The 20060-nt window shown below is 38.5% G+C and overlaps 1 protein-coding gene across 2 annotated transcripts in view; it reads right to left on the bottom strand.

The window, feature by feature from the left end:
* Positions 1–20060, bottom strand: part of OSMR (oncostatin M receptor) — a 1030877-nt gene that overhangs the window by 953160 nt on the left and 57657 nt on the right. The gene's annotated exons all lie outside the window — the stretch shown is intronic.

A 20060-nucleotide genomic window follows, 5' to 3' on the forward strand; every position in this document is an offset into this window, starting at 1 on the left:
AACTGTAATTGCTATTAGGAATGAGGTATACATCATGAGGAAGGGGTCTCTACAGACAGCAAAGACAGCACATCAGACGTTTCAGCATGCCTGAAATATCATAAATACAGCTACCAACCTAGAGTTTACCAACACACATTATTATACCTATGTATCTGTCAATATTACTTCAAACTTTGTTTATCAAAAATGTCATTAATCTAGGCATGAGCTAACTTAGGTTAGACATAATGAAAATAAACACATTTCTTTATAGACCAGTTACATTAAAACACAATATTCATAAACATACATTAAAGTCCAACATTTTAATTTACTAATTTAAATATACATTTCACACATACTGGCAGTCCACTAAAATCAGAATAAATATCTATATCTATCAGTCTATTTATATTTATATCAGTATATTGAAATCTGTATCACTCAGGTATGAGATTGCAAAAATAAATACATACATACATACATAGATAGATACATACATACATACATACATACATACATACATTAATCAATAAAAAGAGCAACATTAACAAAGTTCTGGAATACAATCTGGTTATATTTATTTATGTATGTGTGTGTGTGTGTGTGTGTAGGGGGGTGGCATGGGGGGTGTATGTGTTTGTTAAATAGATGATTGTTGGCCAGTATTTTAGACCCAAATGATGGAACCATCTATGCAGAAGACTAAGACATAATAACCTATGTTGGTCTGTTTACACAGATGCAGTTTATGATACATTCAGCCATCATAATGCCTTACTTTCTGGATTACTTCAGTAGCAGCTTCTGGACTTGTTTCACTGTTGAGAAGGAATGTCCTAGCAGTATCCTCATAGGATGAACAAGAAACTGCCTTCTTGGTTTCCATAAGGCTTACACAAAACTGATTATCTGTCATACAAAAACAGAATTTAAATAAATATTTTTAAAACTGGACTGGCAGTTCTGGGGCATTACTGTCAAATGATACTGAACAATATCATTCATACAGTTCAAAAGATATTATTTTGAAAGTATGATCACAGACAACTGGAAAATGTTTAAAAAGAAGCAGGCCAGTAACATAAGTTTGGTAAGAGTTTAGCCTAGAGGAGGAGGGTCTTGAACTGTGAAATATGCTAGATGTCTGACTTCTGTTTGTATGGGGCTGATGGAGCAGAGCCTTTGACATCACATGCAAGACAGTGGAGTTTCTCCAGAAAGAGCAGTTTTTTCACAGATCTAGGCACAATCCCTTTGTTTATAAGCTGTGTAAAATAGAAGGACTGCATGGGAAGCTCAGATATGTAGCTGCTAATGCTAGCCTTTTCCCATAGATTGTTATGTAATTTAGGAATTTGGCAAGGGTTATTATAGATCTATCAAGAGTGAGGCTGAGTTTTAGACATTTTTTTTATTTATGCTTTGTTGAACAGGTTAGCCCACTAGGGTAATAGCCACTTTTAAGGGAAACCTGAGCTGGTATTTATACTACTAGGTGAAATGTGGCCATGGCATTGGGGAACTTTCTCTAGTTTTTGGAACTGCTAGATGGTGCTGGAGGGTTCCTACAGCAGCAAGTAAGAAATGGCCTAAGGGAAGCAGAAGCATGGAGGAGAAGAGACAATCTATGGAGAGCCAGGAGGTGCAAAATAAGAACTTGGAGATAAATTTGTAAGCAGTGTGTCATTGTCTCAGTGGAGTATGAAATAAATGAGCCTGCTGGAGTGGTGCTGATAACACAACTGGCATCAGAAGGCCTTGCAGATGATGTTCTGTTGGAAATAACTGAGCAGGATGATCCTTATGACAGTTCTGCTTTTTCATGGGGTGAGAAGAAAGATAACTTCTTTGGAATCCTTATCCTATTTTATATCTACTTTTCTGAAGTAAAAGCCAATACCAAAGGGCTCTGGTTGACTAGGTTTGCAGATGACTGCATGCTAGGAGCAGTCATTGAATCTCCAAATGACTTAATCATCCTGAAGGAAGGTTTGTTCCAAATAAGTAACTGGTGCAAAATCATGGATTGAAACCAAATGTCCAAAAATGCATTATTTTATCCTTTGGGAGGTCATCTACCCCAGGGAACTACCACATTGACAATACGCCCCTAATGGTTGACCCAGTTGTTTGGGAGTCGAGAACATATATGGACAGTGACCTAAGTTTTTGAGGAACATGTGTCTATTGTTGTAAGATAGCCCTTCTATAATGCAGAGTTTGTAAACAAAGGGATTGTGTCTAGATCTAGGATGGCCATTGTCCTCCCTTACTCAGAACTCATTAAGATAAGCATAGAATATAATGCCCCTTTGGCATGTATCTGTCCAGACACATACAACAACTGGAATGCCCACAGAGACACCTTACTAAAAGGATACAAGGCCTAAATAACATCTCCTACATGGACCGTAGTAAAGCCCTGTCACTGTACTTGTTATCTTACAAACTGCTAGGAGGTGACCTGTGTCTGGCATACAAGGCATCCCCAGACTCATTACTGAAGGAGTTACTGCACAACAGAAAGTCAAATGGCATCAGACAATCTCGATCTAGAGATCTAAACCTCTTCTGCAACTTCAACAAAATAGTTTGGAGGGACAAGTATATCTTGCGGAGGATGTTGCTGCTGTGGAGCAGACTCCCCATCCACATAAAACAAGGTTCATCCCTATCCATATTCAAGTGCAACTTACATCTATGGAAGGCAAGAAGAAAATTTACCCCAGGACTACTTCTGTTGGACAAAGACAGCTCCTAAATGCTTTATCCCATGCATGGATCTCCTTGAATTATCTGTGGTATCATACCAGTTATTCTCACTGGGGTGATATATAATTATCGACCATGGGATAGGTAAGGTCATTCTTTAACCTTTTGGGATATGCTATTTCAAGCACAAAATGGGAAATTGGCTAGGCATAAAATAGGCCACAAGGGCAGCTAGCCTGGTACTTCCCTATGAACCTACAAAGCTATGGAAGTGCTGATGATGGTAATGTGGAGAAGGAACCAAGTGATGTGGCAACAGAGAATGCAGCAGTTAGAACTTATGCAGCAGTGACAAAAGGTAAAAGAAAAGCAACAGGTCGAGAAGGAGTTTGGTTTTCTGACAGGAGAGAATGCAGTAATTAAAATATAAGCAGCAGTGACAGCAGGCAAAAAAGGAGAGCAGCAAAAAACTGTAAGTAAAATTGTTTTTTAAAAGAAGAAAACAGAAGTCCAGGTGTGAAAATAAGAACAAAGATGACACTGTAATAGACAGGTATTATGAATGGGTCAATTTGGTAACTGTTCTGGGTTGTAAAGCTCAACAAATGTGATGTATTGTACATATAGGCACAGAGACATTTTGTAACTTAACATTTGATACTGATGGATTGATGATGAAGCCTCTAGAACTGTGACATAAAAAAAGGACATTTGTTCGTGCAACAATTATTTGTTTTCTGGTAGCAACTTAACTGTTAAAAATGTTACTTTTCAGTTTAGAAATGAACTGGAAGAAGAGGATGTTAAAAATGCATGCAGGATTTTTGTGAAACTGTTGATAATATTGTGGAAGTGAGAGGTGAGAGAAACTTATGGAACGGAGGGTGGGGTTCGAAGCTGTTTTGAAATGTGAAAAAAATACTAATGAAACACTTGCCAAGAGTTATTTTTTGTGGATGGTCATAGAAGGACATTAACATATGCAGACCAGCCTAAATCATGTTTCTTTTGTGGGGAATTTTCTCATTTAATTAACAAGTGTGACAAAATACAATATAACTGGAGTAGGGAGAAAGGACATACAGCAAGAAGGTGTTTCGCTGAATACAAGTTGTGTAAAAAAGTGGGCACTTTTGGATGGATTGTCAAGAGCAAACAGTAAATAATGACAAATGAGAAGAAAACATAGATAAGGAAGGACAACAAAAGGTTGGGGAGATGGTAAAATAGGTAAAGAAGAATCTGTAGAAGAAGAAAAAATATGGAGGTAAAAAAGGAGGAGAGAGATTGCATGCAGGATGACAGGTCAGGAGAAGGGATTGGCACTAATCATTTTTCTGAACTTCTAGCAAGTAAAAAATCTGATTCTGAGGATAAAGCATTATTTGTACATAAACTCAGGAAAAATATTCACTGGGGAAAGAGTTAAACTAAGAAAACAGAAATGTTAAAATATTTCCCCTAAACTTAAAAGGAAGGAAAAAGCACCAATTATAAAGTACTTTCTGTAAATGTGAACAGTTTTATTATCATTGTAAGACGTATAGGGATACTAGAATGGTTTGCTAAATGTGATGCACATGCTAATCTGTTCGAAGACATAAGATTTCTGGCAAATGAAGAAAGACTGAAAACCAAAAAAATGTGGGGTGGAAACATAATATGGAACTTGGGAAGTGAAAGCTGTTCTAGAGTGGCTGTGTTACGTAAAAACAGTGAAAATACTAGATGCAACATTGATAAAGATGGGAAGGTTAACTATTGTGGATGTTAGGTGGGGAGAACACTTTTATAGAATTGTAACATTACACGCACATATAAGTAGTAAGGGAAGAGAGAATTTGTTTCATCAAATATTAGACTATGTAGTGGTTAACATAAAAATTATAATTGCAGGGGACTTTAATTGTGATTTAAGGGAAAGACATAAAAATACAAAAAGTGATAAAATGTGGTAAATTAGTTATGTGGAACAAGAGCTACTGGACCTGTATGGGGTGGCACTTGGATCTGAAACTGATTATTTTGCATTGTCAGAAGACTTGAGGGTAGGAGATGATAATACAGTTGTGATGTTTTTTTTCATGCCATTTAGAAATATGGATGCAGGTAATAGAAGAAATTAGGTATGCTAAACTAGGAAAGGGAATAAAAAGAATAAATGAGAAATTATGGGATGAGACTGGAGAGTGGGTATTATTACAGTTATGGAAGGATCATATAACCAAATTGGTCTTAATGGTGCACTGGACATAAAAAAGAAGGATAAAAAGTGATTTTTGTAGCATAATGATATTAGAAAGGAAGAGAAATTGAAGTATGAGAAAATTCATAGAAATGTATTAGAGAATTTAAATAATAATACAAGAGATTATTATGATATGCAAAAATATATAAAAGGAATCTAGAAAATTAGGGCATTACTGTTTATGCAGATGTATTATTTGCTAGGGAGGAGGAAGGCGGTATCTGCATATTTGGTTAAAATAGTAGAGGATGATATTAGTTTAATGAGAGAAATGAAAAAATGTAAAATTAGAGGTAAAAAGAACACAAGAGCAAATTATTGGTATTGTTGTACAGCACATGGGAAATATGTATAAGAGTATAATGACAGAAAATAAGAGAGAATTGAAAGTAAAGACATTTCCAGAATGAGTTAAGGAAGACTTTGAAATAGAAATTGCTATTGGTGCATTGATGACTTAGCAAAGGAAATATTGTTTCAGTATCAGGCCCAGATGCTATATGGCATGGAATGTACAAGACATTAATGGATTTGCAAAGAGAGTGTTTTATAAATGTACTAAATGAATGGTTGAAGGAAGGTTTTGTTTATGAAGGGTCATGTAGTAGGATATTAAAATTTATATGGAAGAAATATGAGAAGACTGTAATAAAAAATTGGAGACCCGTCACACTAAATAAAATGGATTATAAAAAATATGTGAATAATACAGAGCAGAATGGATGAGAAGATGAAGGACATTAAGGAATAAAGTATAACCGGTTTAAAAGGGGAGGGATGTCAAGAAATGCTACTGGTTGTGAGAGAAGTTATGGATGATGTTATAAGTAAATGGGAGGATGTAAAACATATGGTTGGTGATATTATCAAGACATTTGATACAGTAGGACATAGTGCTTTGTGGGATGTTATGGAGAAATATGGGCTAAGTAATAGAATTAGGAGAGTATGTATGTCATCATATCAAAATAATAGAGTGAGAGTGTTAGTGAATGGGTGGCTGAGAGAAGAATTATGTATGAACTGTGGTATAAGACAAGACAAGGATGTCCCATGAGTTGAATATTGTTTGCATTGGTGAAGCAAGTGATAGTGAGTGAAGCAGTTCATCAAATGAAAGATGCTAGATGTCTGATGCAAAAGGAGGCCATGATATTGGTAGTTTTGACATACGTAGAGGATATAGTGGCAATTGATAGGAACAAAATATGGATGAGGGAAATGCTGGTTTGTCTGAGTGGATGTTAAAGGGAAATGGGAATGATCTTAAATAAAGTTAAAATGTAAGAGTTTGGGTGATGTGGTGAAAATTGGGGGTGAGTGAATGGAATGTCTTTGCTAGGAACATCATTTGGGAAAAATGATGTAGTTATGATGCAGTGAGAGGGTTTGATAATAGTAATGAAAGAAATATACCTTCTGTGGAGAAAATATAGTTTAGTGTTCAGGAAAAAAGTTTATCTGGTGAACTTGGTATTAATAGGAAAAATAGCATGCATGTCAAATGTTTATATGATCCCAGTAAAAAATGAAAAATAAATCATACAATTGGTATTTTCTTTCATATGGGGTTCAATATTAAACCCGATGAAAAGAGGTGTGTTGTATTTCAGTGAAGATGGAGGGGGATTGATGTTACTAAATCCAGTCATTTATTTTGCTTCTTTAAACTTTTATAGAGTATTAAACTGGATAAAGGAAGAGAATGAGAATTTAATAGTGAGACTAGGAGATGATAAGAATAAGACAAAGACAAAAATAATAGCTAAATGAAGAAATTAACAATTATCAAGAAAAAATTCTAACATGGAAAATAAAAACTGGTGATACAGAGAAAGAGAGAAGGCTGTGGTATAATAATGTGACAAACCAGTATTATGTAAAGGTATGGGAAAATTAACCAGGAGAAGGGATTAACACCATTAAAAGTAATAAAAAGTGGTGTACCAAAATACTAGATTGCAAGACTTCCTATGGGGACTGGCTATAAATAATATCCAGTAAAGGAGAATATGCCATATAAAAAGTTGAAAGAGTGTCCCCAGGATTTAATAAACTTTGTGTAAGCACCGTGTAGAGCCTACATGGAATGTATCCATGTACATGGCCAGGGTCCCCCCTTGGCAGTGAGCCATGCATAATAATGTCTTTTTTTTTTTTAAATCCATGTTTGCAAGGCATGGTGCAGAGCACAGCAATGCCAAGTTTTGCTCTCATGTAGACAGCTGACACCTGCCAGACATCTAAATATAGAAACTGGATATAATTAATAAGCATAATGACATTTTATGTGGTTTTTTTTTTTTTGGTGTTTGCAAGGCACGGCATAGAGCACAGCTAGACCAAGCGGAGCTTATACAGACATGTCAGACACCTTTCAGACATCTAAAAATAGAAACTGGGTGCAATTATTTATTTTTTTGGTGTGTTTAAGCATGTTTGCACAGCCCGGTCCAGTGCTTAGCAGTGCTAACAGGTAGCTCAGTGGTATATGTGAATGTATACCGGATTTCTTAATATCCACATAGCTTAATAGGTAGAGTTATGGCTGTATGGGTAGTAGGTCCAGGGTTTGAATACATGGAAGTCATAAGTTGTCTGTACTTTTGTTGCACACATTATGGACAAGATTTTAAAATATAACTCCACTGCACTTTGCCCAACTGTGCTCAAACCTGCTATGCACTGCATAAACGTTAATGTCTGCCAATGTTTGCATGGTGCTCAGCTTCACTAAAACCACGATTGTGCATGCTTGCACTTTGCTCAGCTCTACTTGGCTGGTTTGCTTGCTGGTAAGCAACATGGTGCTTCTTTGAGTGTTGCTCAATGATGTGTTTAGGGTGGGAAAACAGCCTGTATAAAGCACACTAGGCGGAAATTCTGCAGAATCCATTGGAGTTCTACCATCTGTTGACATGGCTGGTGGTGTTGGAGAAGGTGTGCACTTTTGAGTGCAGTGGTAGGGCATTCAGGAGTTCAGGGTCATGGTTGGGCTCCTTTTGAAAAACCATGACGATAGGCTTCTGCAGGGTGGTTTCCAGGGCTTGGAGTGTAAGGTGGAGGCCTGGGACCAGCTGGCCAGAGGACTCACCAGTGTTACTGGTATCCCTCGCAAAGGTAAGCAGTGTCATCATCACCATGATGACCTGAAAAGACAAAAGAGGGGAACTTTGGACACTTGGGTCCAAGAAGTGAGGGCAGGGAATGGCCCACAAGTATGTAAGTAATATTCCTCAGTTTTACCAATCTAAAATCTGAATGTCTGCAAAACTGCTATGCATAATGGTGTGCTTCTCTCCCAACAGCTGCAGCTGAGTGGGCTCACAATGTCGAGTCTCATGCTGGGTGCCTGACCAGGTTGCACCATTAGAGTGGTGAGTATGAATGTTTTATGCCAACTGTAGTGCAATAAGCCACAAAGAGTAAAGCATTAACTGCAATAAAGTATATACAATAAAGTCTGTAGTGTAATAAAGTTGTAATTAGAGCTGTAGTGCAATAAATGAATAATAACAACTGTAGTTCAATAAAAACAAGAAACAATACCAATAACAGCAAGGAAAATGGTGTACATCAGAACTGTCTTATCATAACCATTGCAGTAGAACTGAATGCATTGAGTCTGTAAGTTAAGGTTGCTGCAGTAAAGTATAACATTGTAATAGCTGTAGAATGCAAATCTAATGGCGGCAAACTCTATTGCTTAACTCATAGTATTGTTCAAGGCTTTCTCTAAGCCAATAGCAGTCGCATAATGCTCTGTCTTCCACAGACATCAGGTAATAAAGGTATATGGGTGAGGTAGCCATTCCACAGCCAAATATTTTGTGTGTGGACTTCACAGGTATTGCAAACGAATAACTGTAATATGTGTTCACCTGTATTGTTGAAAGTGAAATAAAGCTGTAGTAATATATGCAGTATGGTTGTATACCATGCATGTGTGTTCTATTGGCACTGCAGTCTAGTATAACACTGTAACATTATTAGAATGCTAGAGGAAAGTCCTGTAACTTGTATTGCACAATTCATAGTATGTTTCCAGGTGATCTCCAGGCAAGTACCAGTCACCCTATAGTCAGCAGTGCCTCAGTAGCTCAGTCTGTTAAATTCCTTGTACACTGTACATTTTGCCACACACAGTCCTGGGTTCAAATCCAGTGCTATGTAGCACTACATTTTCAGTATCAGTCACGTAATGCTCACAATTTCTCTCTACCCAAGAACACAAAAATCTGGTGGGTGAGTTATCCCATATTATGTGCAGATGTTGTGTTTAGATCTCAACAGAATGTTACAGTCATGAACAAGAATATGTGCATCAGTATCGTTGATTCAGAAATAAAACTGTGTAATCCCAGTATGGCTGTATCTCTTGCTTGTCCATACTAAGCTGCTGTAGTCAATTATTGAAGTATTTTCAGATGTCCCCTGCAGTCACAGCTAGTGGGTCCTACTCCCATGCCTGCCAACTAAGCCATGACGGCTGTCTAGTTTAATTACTGTACACAAACATGCCTTTCAAGTGTCATGTAATTAGAACTGACTAATCTGTCTGTCACATATTTACCAGATAAATTATTACCTGGAATGCAATGTATTACCAAATCCGTTTACAGAACACCCTGTTAGATATAAGTCCACATTATGTGAAACCATTCTGAGTAGTTCTGTGCCTGCATTTCTTAGTGCTTCCCTCTTATTGTCTCATGCTATCAGCTTGAGAGGTATGTACGTGCTACAACAGCTATAGGAGAATTGTATTCACTGTATTCACAACTGTCAGTACACACATGTAGAAAAATGTGACCAGTGTTGTCATGGATATCATCTGCAATCTCACTAATGGAATGTTTTTCTCTCTCTCCACACCCCTTATCTTAATTTATTCATTATTGTAATGTATTATTTAATATTAACATATTTCATTTAACTATATTTTGGAAAATGTGATTGATTTTTGTTATATTTTATTAGTATTTAATATTAACATATTTTGTTAAACTAATTGTTTTGTTGGCTGTATGGTTTACTTCACACTGGCATGCTGTTACCATACTGACTGTTATGTTATATTACGTTGTCTTGCACATAATATACATTAATATGTATTTGGATTAATAAATATGATGTTTCATTCTGTTAATATTAACTTGTTTGTTACTAATCATAACATATTGTTTTACCTCATGTACCACAGCACATCAAGGTAGGCCAGTTCCGTCTGATCCCCTACCTTGCCTCAACCAGCTGTGGCACTGGGGTGCTTCTTCAGCTGCCCCTGCACTACCTGTGGTGTTGGGTAGTACCACCCCAGGGGACAGGGCCCAGTCCCCCTCTGGGAGTGGTGGCAGAGGCAGAGTGGTCACCCGTGATGAGCTACTGGTCCTGGTGCGCAAGATAGTCCACCATGGCTATGACCAATGCCTGTTCCAGATTGAGGGCATGCTGACCTGGTGGGGCAGCATTGCCCTGGTGCCCAGCCTCCAGCACAGTTACCCTTGGGGCAGTGAAGGAGCAGTGCTGTCAGTCTCATGGGTGGGGGCACGAGTCATGCTGCTGCCATCTGGACCTGTGGTAATGACATGTCAGTGATACCCTGCTGACATACTCCTATAGGGGACTTACAATACAATACATCGGGGTGGCATCATCTTTTATCAGTGTGGCACACTGGTGCTGTTGGACTGTGCATATATAGTGGTTGTTATAGCACACTGCTATTTGTCTGGCACTGCTTCTATGACATATTATTGGGTGGTTGGCCTTAGGGGACACACCACAGTGAACTGGAGTGCTGGATGTATGATCATACAGCAGAAGCTGTCATGGCACACAGGTAATACCTTGGCAATGGTACTATCTCATTTGTATCCACACATGTAATATGTTGTCATGCTGTGGGTTATACCATGTGTGAACAAGCAGTGGATAGTGCCTGCCATTTTGCCCACGCTGTAGCTGTACATAGTGGAAATCCACGTATCTGCTCCTGTAATGTGTTCCCCTTGTGTTGTCTTTCAGGAATAATCTACCACAGATGACACCCACCCTTCTCGGATGCACAGAATGAGATAATATTGCAAGGACTAATGCAGAATAATGCCATCCTGTTATCCAGGGGGAGACATAATAGGGAACAGCAGGCTGCATTGTGGTTAGAGCTTGTCCATGATGTTAATGCCATGGGTCAGCAGGACAGGACATATGAGCAGGTTTGACACTGGGCAACCAATATGATTAATGCTGTACAATGATGGGCAGTGGATATAGCCAGGGATCATGCTGTCACCGGTGGAGGGCCTGCAGCAGATCAACAACTCTCAGCCACTGAGGAATTCCTGGAATACTTGGACACAAGCAACTCCCAGGCATCCATCACACTACATTGTGGTGGCGGGTGCCAGTTTCCATAGCTGAGGAGTGTGCAGGTAAGCCTACTGTGATCAGCACTGCAATATTGTAGCAGTCAGTGTGTCAGGCTGTAGAATTTATGTGGGGGTCACGTCATCATTCTTTGTGGGGGTGTAACCTCAGGTATACACTCATACGCAGATTGGGACCAATACAACAGAGTAGCTACTGTAAATGTGAGATATATGGACTTTATTACTTTGTTGTGCTACAACATGCAGTGGTACTGACATTAACCCACCCTCAACTTTTCACAGGTATTGCCCAAGGCTGTGGTCCTGCCCCTGGTAAGTATGGCACTTGTTTTGTTAATGAACAATTATAGTCTAGTACGGTTAAGGGCCAGAATAATGCCCTATGTACACATAATTGTGTGTGTAGACAGCGTAGGATGTTTTGATGTTTTTAAATGCCAGTCTGGAAGAGGTACCTAAGGTTTAGAGATGAAGTAGTCACAGGAGTGCAGTTCAACAAACAGATACATTTTGGCAGTTACAGGTAAGAGCAGATAAGGCTCCTGGTTGAAATGAGGCAAGGAATCTAAAATGCCTTTTAAAATACAACAGTTTGAAGGCAAATACATTAGGCAGTGAAATGTGTATTTCCATGTAATTATGAAGACAGTTCCACTGGGATTTATGTGTTGTTTCTTCAATTATAGTGCCATACTGAGTAAGTAAAAGGTAAATACTACTGGTCATGTTTGACTTGATTTACTTCAAGTGATGATTATAAAGGTCCTGAGTTGAATTTAATTTGTGTTCCAAGGTAGTGCTTTATGCACAAAGGTGGAGAAGGAAGTTGATTGACCACTAATGCAGTTGTGGGTCTTCATTGTTAGGAGTCTTAGATGCTTTTCGTTTGACCACTAATGCCGTTGTGGGTCTTCATTGTTAGGAGTCTTGGATGCTTTTCATACGCAATAGTGCAAGTATTAATGTACTTATTTTTTCATTCTTATTGTAAGTGACCATAGAGGTTGGAGTCTGATCCCTACACAACCTGATGTCAGCCTCTTCTCGGACACTAATGATGACGTGGCCACAGTGAAGCACAGGTGGGGGTGTCGGGGGGACGAATCTGTCCCAGAGGTAGACATCACTCTTCTGCCTCCATTGTCACTGCACACAGTCTATATGTACACACATACCCCATCCCCAGAGGCCACAGATATTGGACAGTCAGAGGGTGGAGACACTGAACAGGAAGTGTGGCAACTATGGCTCCAGTGAGTGTATACACTGGCCATAGCGAGAGAGCCGGCAAGGTCCCACACAGGTGGATTGACAGGGGTGCTTGTAGGAGGCATGCTGTCCGTCCACCACCTGTTGTATGTGTCGCATCACAGGTCACCCAGCTCATATTTTGGGCTGTAATGGAGGCACAGGCATATTCTGAATGGAACACCAGGCCTATGCTTAGGGTTATGGAGCCCGCAAAGTCTGACATTCGTGACAGCCTCCACCGCATTGGGAGACAAACAAACAAAGTAAACTTCCACAAGCAATAATTAATCCAACTAAGTAGCAGGAGTTGACCCTCTCTGTAAATGTTCTCATACAATATTGAGACTGAGCCCAAAGTAGAGAAATCAAATTGCAGGAACACAAAATAAACACCAAAGATGATAAGTGCTTTCGTCCTGTGCATTCAGAACTATCAGATAAATGGTTAAACATTTAATCCCATTTTATAATAGAGATCAAAAACATCATAACAATCAACTAGATACTGACACCCCCCCTTAAAGACAAAGAGATCAAGCAATACATTCCTTGTATTAGAATAAAATAAAATAGAATATAAAACCTAAATATAAATATATATGTTTAAAATGAACTATGTAATAGTATAAAGATGTATTCTGTGCAAACACTGGTTATCTTTCAATAGCTTTTAATTTCAGTAGGGAGCTTATTCAAATGTGTTTGTTTAAACCTGGCCAGTTTGCTGCATCAAGATGCACCTGCCAGTACAACTCCCGCTTCTCTAACAAAAGTGACCAAGCTCCACCTCAAACTTCTGTTTTAATGCTGTCAATCACTGCAAATTTAAAATCATGCCCTTCATTTTCTAAAATGTGCATTGGTTTCCTTTTTTAACTTAATGTCATATAGATGCTCATATATATGTTTTTTTTAATTTACGGTCAGTTTTCCCTGCATAATAACAACAACAGCTGTTACACATAGTACAACATATAACCTTTTCGGAACAACAATTGTATCTTTGATGAATCCTAACCTCTGTGTTGTTAATGTGGAAAACATTGCCCTCCTTAATAAATTTACAAAAGTTACACATTCCACATTTACTCATGTAACCACCCTTACATCTGGAATAGCAGTTCTTGGTTTCAAAAATACTTTTTAAATGTTTACCCTTTTTACAAATCATTGGAGGATTAGTACCTGTGTGAGGTCTTATAGTTTTATCTTGGCTTAAAATATACCAAATCTTCTCCAGGATATTCTTCAATTTATGACTGTCCACAGTAAAGACAGTAATAAAAAAGTCTTATAATTCCTAATATCCTCTGTATTATTAGTAGATACACTGATGGTGCCTGTAAGAATATTCATTTTGTGGTCTGCTAAAAGAGGGAGATAAAAACCTCTTTCTCTTTTATTAACTACCTCTAAAAGGATGTCTGTAATGAATTTACAAGGGTAATCCCTTCTTAAAAACATTTGTTTAAGGTTATCACATTCACATAGAGAATCCTCCATAGTGGAGACCATATGTGCCGCACGTACAAATTGTCCTTTCACTATGGCTTTCTTTTGCTTCAAAGGGTGAGTACTAGAAAAATGGACATCTAAAAACTAAATCTGGTCTAATCCATACGTATGGGTCAACTTAAAAAAACTAGTGGTGGAATCAATATAAGACACTAAATCATTAATAAATTCTTTGAGCCCATCCCATAGGATAAAAATGTCATCCAGGAAGTGAGTGTAACACCTAATGTGTTAGGTTTTTATGGAGGTTTCATTAGTCTGTGAACTAGACATCCGTAATTTCATTATTAAAAATTATAAGTTCAGTGATACTGATATGAATGAGAATCATATAATTAGAGAAATTAGGAATGTACTTGATAAAGTTAGAATAATGAAACCTGATAAGGGAGGTGGGGTTGTTCTAATGAACTATGATGATTATATTAATAAAATGTTATACATTCTTAACGGAAAGGCTTATTCTAAATCTTCTATAAATTAGTTAAATGGGGCATACAATAAGATCAGAAATGAATTACAGGATTTATTTACTGAAGGTTCTATACCCATAGAAGTTTTGAATTAATTGCCAGTGTCATATCCCAGGATGTCTGTTATGTTTGGTTTACCCAAACTCCATAAAAACCTTCTGCAACCACCTATGCTGCCCATTATTGACGCAAAAGTCTCGATTACCCACCCCATTGCTAAATTCCTAGATACCAGATTGAAGGACCTGGTTTATCAAGAATCCCATATATGTAAAGACTCATGGAGTTTTTTTGGGACTAATGGATAAAATTCCTTTTAAAGAAACCTATGTTTTTGTGACTATAGATATTATGGACCTTTATTCTGTAATACCACATGACATAGGTTTAGACTGGTTTTCAGAGTTTCTTTATGACAAAGACATTGAACATGGTGACGTCCTAGTTTATACACACTTACTAGAAATTGTTCTCAAAAACAACTTTATTCTATTCAATCATGAGATCTACTTACAACAAGGAGTGGCAATGGGTTCAGCTTGTGAGGGCTTATACGCGAACATCGTTGTTACACAATGGGAAAAGATGTTTTTATTCCCCTCACCATTTTACACATACATTAGGTGTTACACTCATTTCCTGGATGACATTTTTATCCTATGAGATGGGCCCAAAGAATTTATTAATGATTTAGTGTGTTATATTGATTCCACCACTAGATTAGACCAGATTTTGTTTTTAGATGTCCTTTGTCTGGCACGTATTGTCTCCACTATGTATGTGAATGTGATAACATTAAACAAATGTTTTTAAGAAGGGGTTACCCTTGAAAATTCATTACAGACATCCTTTTAGAGGTAGTTAATAAAAGAGAAAGAGGTTTTTATATCCCTCTTTTAGCAGACCACGAAACAAATATTCTTACAGGCACCATCAATGTATCTATTAATAATACAGAGAATATTAGGTATTAAAAGACCTCTTTTATTACTGTCTTTACAGTGGCCACTCATAAATTGAAGAATATCCTAGAGACGAATTGGTCTATTTTAAGCCAAGATAAAACTATAACACCTCACATAGGTACTAATCCTACAATAGTTTTTAAAAAGGGTAAACATTTTAAAAGTATTTTTGAAGCCAAGAATTACTATTCCAGATGTAAGGATGGTTACATGAGTAAATGTAGAATGTGTAACTTTTTAATTTTATTATGTAGGGCAGTGTTTTTCACATTAACAATACAGAGGTTAGGATTCATCAAAGATATAATTGTTGTTCTGAAAAAGTTATATATTGTGCTATGTGTAACAGCTGTTGTTGTTATTATGTAGGGAAAACTGACCGTAAATTAAAAAAAAAACGTATATATGAGCATCTATATGACATTAAGTTAAAAAGGGAAACTAATGCCTTAAGTAAACACATTTTAGAAAATGAAGGGCATGATTTTAAATTTGCAGTGACTGACAGCATTAAAACAGAAGTTTGAGGTGGAGCTTGGTCATTTTTGTTAGAGAAGCGGGAGTTGTACTGGCAGCTGTGTCTTGATGCAGGAAACTGGCCAGGTTTAAACAAACACATTTCAATAAGCTCCCTACTGAAATTAAAAGCTATTGAAAGATAACCAGTGTTTGCACAGAATACATCTTTATACTATAACATAGTTCATTTTAAACATATATATTTATATTTAGGTTTTATATTCTATTTTATTTTATTTTAATACAAGGAATGTATTGCTTGATCTCTTTGTCTTTAAGGGGGTGTGTCAGTATCTATTTGATTGTTATGACGTTTTTGATCTCTTTTATGAAATGGGATTACATGTTTAACCATTTATTTAATGAAGTTCTGAATGCACAGGATGAAAGCGCTTATCATCTTTGGTGTTTATTTTGTGTTCCTGCAATAAATTTGTTTTCTCTGTTTTGGGCTCAGTCATAATATTGTACGCGAACGTTTACAGAGAGGGGCAACTCCAGCTACTTTGTTGGATTAATTATTGCATTGGAAGACACCCTGGACTAGTTGACTGATGCAGTGGACAAATGGTGGGCTGAGACAGTGTCTATTTTGGACCACACATTGTCTGTGCTGGAACATGTAGTTGGAGTTCAGTGACGGACCCGTGGACATAGGGCAGCAACATGTAGTGGTAGTACATCCAGTGCTACAGAGTGGAGTGGAGTGTGCTGTCCACACCACAATGTGGCAGGCCATGGGCTCATGGTCCTGGGTGGTCCCATGTGGGACCTGGTCCCAGCAGACAGCAGTCACTGTCAGGTACTAGCACCGTTTGTGACCTCAGGCATGGAAGTGCCAGTGCAACTCCTGGCAGAGCCAGATCCTGTGTTCAGGGCTGGAGATGGTGAATTGTCAAGTCTACCATGTACGGTCCACAGCTGTCCAACATACACATATGTAGGGCTGGTACTGAGCTTGACTGTGTACATACATACACTCACACACCACTGTCATATGCAGGTCACCTACAGACACAAACACAGCACCGCTCCATGATCCATCTTACATGCTCTCTCCTGAATAAATTAGAATAAACCAAGCATGGGCACAGCTACGGTTACATTTCTTTATTCCACATCACATTCTGGTAGCTCGGCTTCAACAGCCTTCAAAGGAATAACCTCATTACATTCAGTAGCCATTTTATATCCCCCCAATTACAGTGTTAATTAGTTAAATACATTCACTTCCTTTATATAAAGAAATTGTATAATGGAAATGTGTAAAAAATGTGTAACAACAGTATAAAAGTGAAAGATGTTTTTTATATCTGTGTGAGGCACCTTTAACATTTGGGTAATTAAAGTCATTATTAAAAGGAAGTGAATGTATTTTATATATATATATATATATATATATATATATATATATATATATATATATATATATCAGTACATATCTGTCACTGCATAGCGATAGCTACACTATGCTTGTGAGAGAGAGATAGTGACAGACGGATATGTATACGTATATCTGTCTGTATAGACTTTTATACATAATAGGTCATTTTGATGAAGGGGCAACAGTATTATGTTAATTTTAACTACATCTGTCACTGCATAGTGATAGCTACACTATGCATGTGAGAGAGAGAGATAGTGACAGACAGATATGTATATGTACATCTGTCTGTATAGACATTTATACACCTAATAAGGTGACTCCAGTCCACACCTACCTGTACTCCAGTCCGTGATTTTGTATGTTACAGACATTAACATCCATACCTGTCTCTGCAGTACTGCACTTCACTCAAACTGTCCACAGCATTTTCCAGCTGTGTGCTGTACTTAATCTGTGACTGCAGTTGGTAATGTTACACCACCAACAGACTGACAGTCTGCATACCTCTCAACTGTCCTGATTTCCACAGATTGTCCAGAGTTTTGCCTCATATCTCATAGGTCTGTTCCTCATACATTTGTGGTCTTCTGGTGAAGGATTGAATATTGACATCATCACATTATACTACTTACAGACAAACATTTGTGTTTCAGACATTATACCCTTCAGAACATATGTAATAACGTGATGCATTTACTTCCAGTGACTTTCTAGGTTTATAGGGACAATATTTGAAATCTGACAATATGTTTGGGCCTTTGTCCTCTCAGTCTTACTGACTTTGTCCAGATTTCTTGCATTAAGACGTATGAGTCTGTGAAAACACCAAGATAGTACTACCTCACATGCAAAGATGTTAGTAATTCCAGATTAGAACCATAAACACCATCACCCATGCTAGTTTCCCTAGACCACTCAAGCCACCAGACAGACAGCAGTCATTCATCACACAATCAGCAGCATAAATATGTACATTGTTATCCTGTGTGAGGAGAGACATACAATCCTGTGAGCAATATCTATATTACAGCCCTGAGATTGCCTGGTGCACTGACACTCTAGGTGATTTTCTGTTAAAGCAGCTGTATGAGTACACTGCTGTGTTGGGGGTGGGGTAACAATGGCACATGATCTGCCGGGATATACAATAGTCCCCATATCATGAGAGCCCACTGTTTAACATGTCCCTTGACTGATGTAGTGAATATTCCAATCATGAGGCCTATTGACTATTAAGGATCACATACTATTGGACTGGGTATCTGTAGGTGGAGGTTACATCTGTCCAATTAACCCACTATATTTCCTTGCATAAGAGCAGCAGATCCATACACATGCTATATTATAGTAATCCTTACAATTGGTGTGTAGCTTAGAGACTTACCTTGCAAATGCAGCAGTTGAGAGACCTGTAGTTTAGGGCTGACTCTGTGTGATGCAAGCAGTACATAACCAATACATGGATATGTACAGGTTGTCTGGATTGCCTGGCATCAGCTGTTTTAATATATATATGTGAGTAGCAGTAAGGTGTCAGTCCCTAGGGCCCTAGGTTGTCAGTGAATGTGCTATGTGTTGTTTCTTGGCCAGTGCCAGGGCATACTGAGCACACCTACATCTGCCTACAGGGATGTCATCAAACAGCTCCTCCTATAACTCCTCTTGTGAGTGTGGCTGTGGTGACTTACACACTGGTGGAGGGCTGTGTATCCCTTCCCTTTGCTGATCCTGCTGCAGCTGTTTCCGCAGGATCATATTGTGTAGCATGGCACATACTGTGAACATATGTGCACATACGGCTGGAGAGTACTGCAGGGCTCCACCAGATATATTGAGGCACTGGAACTTTGACTTCAGCAGCCCAAACACAAGCTTTGTGATGTTCCTAGTTTGTGCATGTGCCTCATTATGACATGCTTCGGTGAGTGTGTGTGCATTTCTGATGGGTGTCATCATCCACAGTTCCAGGGCATAGCTAGCATCCTTTAATAAATGACCATGTGGTATGTCCCCCCTAGCAAACATCTGGTACAGCTGTGATGCATGCCAGATATGGGAGTTGTGATAACTGCCAGGGCTGTCAGCACACACGTTCATGATAATGCCCTGGGCATTGCTGATGATCTGACAGTTGGAGTCGTACCCCTTGCAGTTGACGTAGATTCTACCCTGCTTACTGGATGGTGCCTTGATGTATACATGAGTGCAATATGTGGCACCCGGTACCCCAGCATAGTGTGCTACACAGTAAAAGTGTTACATATTGCTGGCACTCACCTCAGGGGTGAGGGGAAATAAATGTGCTCACTAGCATGTGGTAGCATGGCATCCAGGAACTGGTGAAGTACCCAGGATGCTGATGGCTGTGAGACCCCTGTCATGTCCCCAGTTGGTCTTTGGAAGGTACCTGTGGCTATTATCCTAAGGGCTACACATACCTTTTGTTTCCACTGGGATGGGTTCCCCTCTGTTGGCTCTGGGTCTGAGTTGAGAGTGGCAGAGCTCAGTGAGTTCTTGTAGTATGTCCCTGTCCACCCTGTAGTGCTCTACAATCACCAGCTCATGTAGCTCCTGGAAGGTTACCCTGGGCCTGAACACTCTTCTCCTTCTCTG

This window comes from Protopterus annectens, chromosome 1.part0 (genome assembly GCF_019279795.1).
Source record: "Protopterus annectens isolate FY-2018-M chromosome 1.part0, PAN1.0, whole genome shotgun sequence".
Classification (NCBI taxonomy): domain Eukaryota; kingdom Metazoa; phylum Chordata; order Ceratodontiformes; family Protopteridae; genus Protopterus; species Protopterus annectens.